At 37.9% G+C, this 8283-nt stretch overlaps 1 non-coding gene across 1 annotated transcript; it reads left to right on the plus strand.

Moving 5' to 3' along the window:
- Positions 1-3903: 3903 nt before the first annotated feature.
- Positions 3904-4010, plus strand: LOC141688636 (small nucleolar RNA R71). Its single transcript, XR_012562069.1, has one exon. It is a non-coding gene; the product is annotated as a small nucleolar RNA R71 (small nucleolar RNA).
- Positions 4011-8283: the final 4273 nt, after the last annotated feature.

Below are 8283 nucleotides of genomic sequence, written 5' to 3' on the forward strand. Positions count from 1 at the left end.
CTAGATCAGCGCGGGCGCGCTTAGTCACTGGAGTTGGCCCTGAATTTTTTTCTTTTTCTGATTTTTTTGTGTTTTTCTCCTTTCTTCTTGCTTCCTCTACCTACTAATGTACAACATACTTGGGTTGCCTCCTAAGAATCGCTTCTTTTATGTCACTAGCTCGACGTAGAAATGCGAGATCAAAAGGACAATAAGATGACACTAACCATCTTACGGTTTGTCGTGTCACCATAGTAATGCTTCAATATCTGACCATTTACTTTGAATGCCTGGCTCAGATCATTCTCAAAAAATTTCACTGCTCAATGTGGAAACACAGTTTTGACAATAAACGACCCTGACCATCTTGACTTCAACTTTCCAGGGAAAAGACGGAGATGAGAGTTGAAAAAAGAACTTATTGCCCCGGCACAAATAATTTGAGCACTAAACCCCGATCATGCCACCTCTTAACTTTCTCGTTATACATTTTGTTTTTCTCATAAGCTTGAAGTCGAAACTCGTCCAGTTCATTCAATTGAAGCATTTTCTTCTTTCCAACTGCATCCAAGTCCAGATTTAACTTCTTCAAAGCCCAGTATGCTTTATGCTCGAGTTTTACATGCAAATGACACCCCTTACCATAAACCAACTGAAATGGAGACATTCTCAATGGAGTCTTATATGCTGCTCAATAAGCCCAAAGAGCTTCATCAAGCATCAAATCCCAATCTTTCCTCGATGGACACACCACCTTCTCTAAAATGCGCTTGATCTCTTTGTTAGATACCTCAGCTTGACAATTTTTTTGAGGATGATAAGCCGTGGCAATGCGATGATTCACATTATATCTTTGCATCATAGCAGTGAACTTGCGATTGCAAAAATGTGACCCCTCATCACTGCTTATGACTCTTGGAGTTCCAAACCTTGTGAATATCTGCTTGTGAAGAAAATTAAGCACCACTATCACATCGTTCGTTGGCAACGCCTTAACTTCAACCCATTTTGACACATAATCAACCGCCAACAAGATGTACTGATTGTTACAAGATGAGACAAATGGCCCCATGAAGTCAATTCCCTAAACATCGAAGACCTCACCCTCGAGAAACATATTAAGAGGCATCTCATCCTTCTTAGAAATAGTACCCACACATTGACATCGATCACATTTCAGAATGAACTAGTGAGCATCTTTAAACAAGGTCGGCCAAAAGAAACCTGCCTGAAGAATACGAGCTACTGTCTTTTCTCCACCATAATGTCCTCCATAAGCCGTTGAGTGACAATCTCGCAAGATTCCCCACGTTTCGCTGTAAGGAATACATCTCTTGATGATTTGGTCAGCTCCTTATCGAAAAAGAAACGGCTCATCCTACATATACCACTTCACTTCATGTAGAAACTTCTTCCTTTGAGCATAACATAAGTCGGGAGGCATGATATTACTCACAAGGTAGTTCACAATGTCTGCAAACCACGATTCTTCCTCTTGCACTCCAAACAACTGCTCATCGGGAAAAGACTCATGTATCAATGTCTTATCCAATGACGTAGCATTAGGGTTCTCCAAACGCGAGAGATAATCAGTGACTTGGTTTTTAGTCCCCTTTCTGTTCTTAGTCTCTAGTTCAAATTCTTGGAGCAAAAGAACCCATCTAATCAATCTAGGCTTCGAGTCCTTCTTTGAGATGAGATATCGAATTGCGGCGTGATCAGTGAAAATTGTCACCTTAGTCCCAAGTAGATAAGATTGAAATTTCTCAAAACCATAGACAATAGCCAAAAGTTCTTTCTCCATAGTAATATAATTCAGTTGAGCACCATTTAGGGTCTTACTAGCATAATAGACCACATGAAATATGTTATTATTCCTCTGCCCAGGAACTGCTCCTACTGCATAGTCACTTACATCACACATCATCTCAAGAGGTTGGCTCCAATCAGGTGCAGTTATGACAGGTGCCGTGATTAAACTCTTCTTTAATGTTTCAAAAGCTGCAAGGTACTCGTCATCAAACTTAAAAGGAACATCTTTTTCTAGCAAACTGTACAATGGCTTGGAAATCTTAGAAAACTCTTTGATGAAACGCCTGTAGAAACCCGCGTGATCAAGAAAACTGTGAATTCCTTTAACAGAAATAGGAGGAGGAAGATTCTCAATGACCCCCACCTTGGCTTTGTCTACCTCAAGACCCTTACTTGAAACCTTGTGCCCGAGAATAATGCCCTGTCGCACCATAAAGTGACATTTCTCCCATTTAAGAACTAGATTGGTCTCAACACACCTCTTGAGAACGTGTCCAAGATTTTGCAAGCATTTATCAAAAGAATCGCCAAATACAGAGAAGTCATCCATGAACACCTCCACATTCTGGCCTATCATATCAGAAAAGATGGCCATCATGCATCTCTAAAATATGGCCGGTGCACCACACAGACCAAAAAAAACTCGTCTGAAGGCGAAAGTACCAAATGGATAAGTGAAGGTAGTTTTCTCCTGATCCTCCAGAGCAATACAAATCTGATTGTAACCCGAATAGCCATCCAGAAGACAGTAATACTCGTGACCATCTAATAGAACAGATATGTAATAGAACGGTCGGCCAACTGCAAGGTCATATAAGTCGGTTTCGGATAAGGCAAGTCCAACTGCTTGAAGATTGACAAGGGCATCAGATTGATGCTAGCTCCCAAGTCACATAAGCATCTGTCAAAAGACACTTTTCTAATGGTACACGAAATAGTGAAGCTTCCAGGATCTTTAAGCTTCGGAGACAACTTCTGTTGCAGCACAGCACTGCATTCCTCCGTGAGAGCGATAATCTCTAAATCATCTAGCTTCACTTTCTGAGAGAGAATACCTTTCATAAACTTTGCATAACTAGGCATCTGCTCAAGAGCCTCAGTGAAAGGTATGTTGATATGAAGTTTCTTGAACACCACCAGAAACTTCTCAAATTGCTTGTCCAGCTTTTTCTTTTGCAACCGCTTAGGAAGAGATGGTGGAGGATAGATCTGTTTCTCCCCTGTATTACCTTCAGGAGGAGTGTGCTCAACAGTAGTCTTATTTGATCCCACTTCTACATCCTGCTGCTCTACTTCTTTCTCAGCCCCAGCTTCTTCAGTCAACTCTTGAGTTTATTAGAGATTCGCAACATTTCCAGACCTCAATGTGATTGCCTTTACCTTCTCCTTAGCTTCCTTCCTTCCTGACACTTCAGTGTCACTAGGCAATGTGCCAGGTTGACGATTTAGCAAGGCATTGGCAATTTGTCCGATTTGATTTTCCAAGGTCTTGATAGAAACAGCTTGACTTTTACACATAAGCTTCAACTCCTCTAATTCATATTTCTCGTTAGCTTGTTACAGCTGAAGTTGTTTTCTTGGTGCATATTACGGTTGTTGAAAACCTGGGGGTTGTACTGCTTAGATGGATACTACTGATAAGGCTGTTGAACCGCATTCTAAGCGTTGCTCCAGCTGAAATTTGGATGATTGCGGTTGTTATGATGATAGGTGGCTGGCACAGGTTGCTGCGATCGCTGAAAATTGCTCACAAACTGAGCTAATTTACTAGAAATAGCACACTGATCAGTCTCATAGGCACCAGCACAAAGCTCATAGACACTAGCGATTTGATTAACTCCATAATTAGCCGAAAAGTCCACCTTCATCGTCAAAGCCTGAAGTTGGGCAGCTATAGCAGTTGCTGCATCCAACTCCAGAATTCCTGCTACTTTTCCCTGAGTCAGTCTCTGGGAAGGATTCTAGTACTTATTAGCAGCCATCAGTTCGATCTATTCATAAGCTTCATCATAGCTTTTAGCCCATAAGGCTCCTCCTAATGTTGTATCAAGCATGGGTCTAGAAGTAGCACCCAATCCATTGTAGAAACAGTTTATAATCATCCAATCAGGCATGCCGTGATGCGGACACTTCCTTAGCATCTCTTTATATCGATCCCAAGCCTCACACAGAGATTCACCAGTTTGCTGAGCAAACTGCGTAAGAGCAATCCTGATTGCAGCAGTCTTCGCCATAGGGAAGAATTTGTGAGAAACTTTTGAGCAAGGTCTTCTCATTTAGTGATAGACCCTGGTGGTAGAGAATGTAACCAGCACTTAGCTTTATCCCTCAGAGAGAATGGGAAGAGTCGCAGCTTGATAGCATCTTCAGTCATACCATTGAACTAGAAAGTATCGCATATCTCGATGAAATCCCTCATGTGCATGTTGGGGTCTTCAGTAGGAGAACCCCCAAACTGAACCGAGTTCTGTATCATCTAAATCATGCCTGCTTTGATCTCAAAAGTGCTAGCCGAGATGGCTGGTCTGATGATGCTTGACTGAATGTCATTGATCTTAGGCTGAGAATAGTTCATCAAATCCTTAGGATTTTCTGCTTGATCTCCCATCGCTACTACCACTGGTTCTTCAACTTTTTCTTTTTCCTCTACCTTCTCTTCATCCTTGAAAACTTCCCTATGAGCCACTATCGCTTCTTTCTCGGCTTGATCCAGATTTCTCTTACGAGTCCGAGAACGTGTATAAATACACGCTCGCTAGATCACCTGAAATAAGACAATGAAACTAGATAAGTAACAATGTTCGAGTCAATGAACTTTAACGACTGTAATAACCCCAATTTTTGGAATTTTTTTTTGAAACCCTTATGAATAGTGATTTTGCTGATTATGCTGAATAAGAAAAACTTTTCATGTCACATTATGTAGGGGTTCTTTTATTGTTATTCTGAGATCTTATTAGTACTCTATATGATATATAAGTGTATGTAAAGATCGTCAGAATCCAAATTCGAACACTTTGATTTTTCCCATTTGATTTTTCCCGGAAATCCACCAGATACCGAAAGAATTGAGTATAAGGTAACAGGATAAAAAGGATTTAAATTCAAGGATTATAAGAGAGGATCATAAAAGGAATATAATGTATTGAGAAAGGGTAAGGAAACCCAAGTAATAAGATCCCGGGTATGATCCCTGAAACGATAAACGAAAACAAAAGTTAAGCGAACCGTATAACAGATCAGCGGTCATTAGCCAAGTAATTAGAAGCTAATCAAAGAGGTTAGTGAGGATGATGTCATCAAACCAATAAGAAGAGGACAAGTGTGGGAGGATGACATAAAAAGGTGACATAAGCATGACAAAAAGGAAGTGTGTTGTTGGTTGATTCTTGGCCATGCAAAAGTTACCATGTTTAAAAGTAATAAATTAAAACAAAACAACATCAACCAAGCCAAAACAATTCATTTCACCAAAAAAACACAAAGTTGACTTCATGTTTGAGAATAATATAAATTGGAGAACTTGAGGTGTTGGGGCTGTTGTAGTATGATATGGATGGATTTTGGTTGTATGAATGAATTGTGGTTTATTGGTGGTTGGTTTGGAGTAGAATAAAAATTGGTAATCGCGTAAACATAGTTGTCGTAATGTTCGGTTACCCTAGACTGTTTTTGTTCTTAAAATTAGGACCCGTCAACTCACTGTTAGGTTTTGACCATTGCCATGATTAGATAGTTCATGTTACGAGCTTCATTTTGATATGTGGTTCGTTTGAATCCGATGTACGGATTAGGAGAAACGACCGTTTTAAGTAACGGCGTTTCGCAACCGAACCATTACCCCTCGCCTTACTTTGAAACCTTGGTTAAAGCCCTTAAATGACTAATTGGAGTATGAAACATTTATGTAAAGTGGATTAGGCAGTTGGTAAGGTGCTCGCGAAAGAATCGCCTTAAAACTCTTAATGGTTAATTTATTAAAAATGGTGGAGCCGAGGGTACACGAGCGACTTAAGTGAATCGTTAAGCGCTAAAGCAAACATTAGGGTTCAATTGGTTAAAGTCTAGTTTCTTAAGCGACCAGGGTTTAATTCCGACTTATGTTGTTATTCATAGGTTATCAGACCCACTCTAAGCTTAAGTCTATCCGGGAGCACTCAGGCAAGTTTTCTACCCGTTATACTGTTGTTGTGATGTAAATATGTATATGCATTATCTTGTGATAGATGCATGTTGGTTAATTAGCAAATTTTGCGATATATTGAAGCATGCTATATATGCATGTCTGTTTCGTAATGTTGATATATATCTTTTGATTCAAATGCTTATTAATTGCATAATACCTATGCTAGAGATAAGCAGTAGTTGCGTATACCCTGAGTATAGGGGACCCAAAGGTGAACATTTTCTAAAACCGGGAGTCGATGTTCCCGAGTATAATATATATATATATATAGTTTTCAAAACTATTAATCGAATAAGATTTATTCGATAACTTTATTTTTATTAATGAATATTACTTTGAATATTCATTCGAGGACTTATGACTCAGTTTATATTATTTAATGAATATTAATTGAATATTCATTTGAGGACTTAAGACTCCGTTTATTTTATTTAATGAATATTATCTTGAATATTCATTCGAGGACTTATGACTCAGTTTATATTATTTAATGAATATTAATTGAATATTCATTTGAGGACTCATGACTCCGATTATTTACTAATTAATATTCTTTATGTTATTAAAGAATAATGTGTCGATAATTAAACTCACTTTTGATTATTCAAATAAAGATATTACTTTCGTATAAGTATATCTTTGGTTATTTAATATCTATTTCAAGTATAAGTTTTACAACTTCTACTTCAATTATTTTTATAAAGAATATTCTTCATGGGAATATTATTTAAATAATAATATTCGGATATTTTCTAATATATCAGGACTGATTTATTTCATTAAATCAGCACTACTCCAAACACTCTTTAAAGTGTTTTCGAGTCTTCAAAATGATTTTTAAAAGTTAGAGCGGATCCCAAAACTCATTTTTATATTTAAGATCTTCCTTTTAAAGGGGATTTAAATACTCGCTCAAAACCTGAGGGATCCGGCTCTGTGGTGTATTTTATATTCGCAACGAGGTTGCTGCTTTGGTAAATAAATTGATTACTTACCCAACATTCGGGAAGTAAGTCCATCTATTGAGTCAGCATAAGCAACATGGGCTCAGTGGGCGTCCATGAAAGTGTAAGTGGCTCAGTGGGAGTCCATCAAATGCGTAAGTGGCTGAGTGGCAGTCCAGCTTAAGGTCCTATTACAACTCTGTTTATAAGTTTCATAACAGAGGTTTTCAAGGAGTGTATGAAATGTATATATATATAGGTGTATATATATATCGGGACTTAATGAAGTATCTCGTAACTTCATTTCTTTTGAATGATATTTCAAAGATTGAATCTATTCAAGTCTTATCTTGTAGTCTCATCAGTGTGATGAACTTTTGAAACTGATTATAACTTGAACGGTGGTAGTTCAAGTAGTATTTGGAAAAGATATAAGTATATTGGAGTATCTTGTAACTTCATCTTTTAAACTTATATCTAGTAAATGATTATCTTATGCATATCAAAGATTTTCAGAAAAACATTGAGACAAGGTTAGATATATGAGATCACCTTGCAGCGATATTTTTATACAGTTATAAACTGGAACTCTGTGTATATTATAAATGTTAGAGGATTTCAAAGGGTGTGAAAAGTATATATATATGTATATACTGAATATTTTGCGACTTGGTTGCGTTAAGATATCAACTTGGTTCATTTCTTCTTAACCAAGACTTCCTTGAGTACTATGAGAATGCTCATATATTGTTAATCATTATACATATTATTTCGGTGGGCTTGTTGCTCACCCTTGATTTCTTCCTTCATCACACAACAACAGATAGAAAAGATGAATAGGACCAAGCTTCCAATTCGCAAGCGGTTAGGAAACGTTCCGCAGTTTTCTGGAAGCGTTGATGTCGCTGTAGCTGAGGTAAAAATTACCAATAGGCTAGACTTTCAACTTCTGATGTACCAGACTTATGTATCTATATGAATTGTAATAATGGCAAAGAAATGTAAATTTATTCAGAAACCCTTTTAAGGTGTAACGGTTTATAATTGTGGAATAAAATGACTTGTGTTATTTTTGGTATTCATCTCTGAGACTATAAATTGTGGTGTGTGTGTGTATACTGTGGGGTCACAGTACTCAATAGTTGGTTGACTGTTAAGATTAAGTATTGATAAGGGAAATGGAACTCGTGACAACCCGAATCCCCGACCCCGGATTTGGGGGTGTTACAGAAATGGTATCAGAGCTAAGCGTTATAAACCTCAGATATGATGTGGTGTTATGATAATAAGTTCACCAAGATAATAAGAACTCTTGCCAAGTTCATAGTCGGACTACTTAAAGTAGCACTGACAGTTAAAACC

This window comes from Apium graveolens, chromosome 9, assembly GCF_009905375.1.
Source record: "Apium graveolens cultivar Ventura chromosome 9, ASM990537v1, whole genome shotgun sequence".
Classification (NCBI taxonomy): Eukaryota; Viridiplantae; Streptophyta; class Magnoliopsida; order Apiales; family Apiaceae; genus Apium; species Apium graveolens.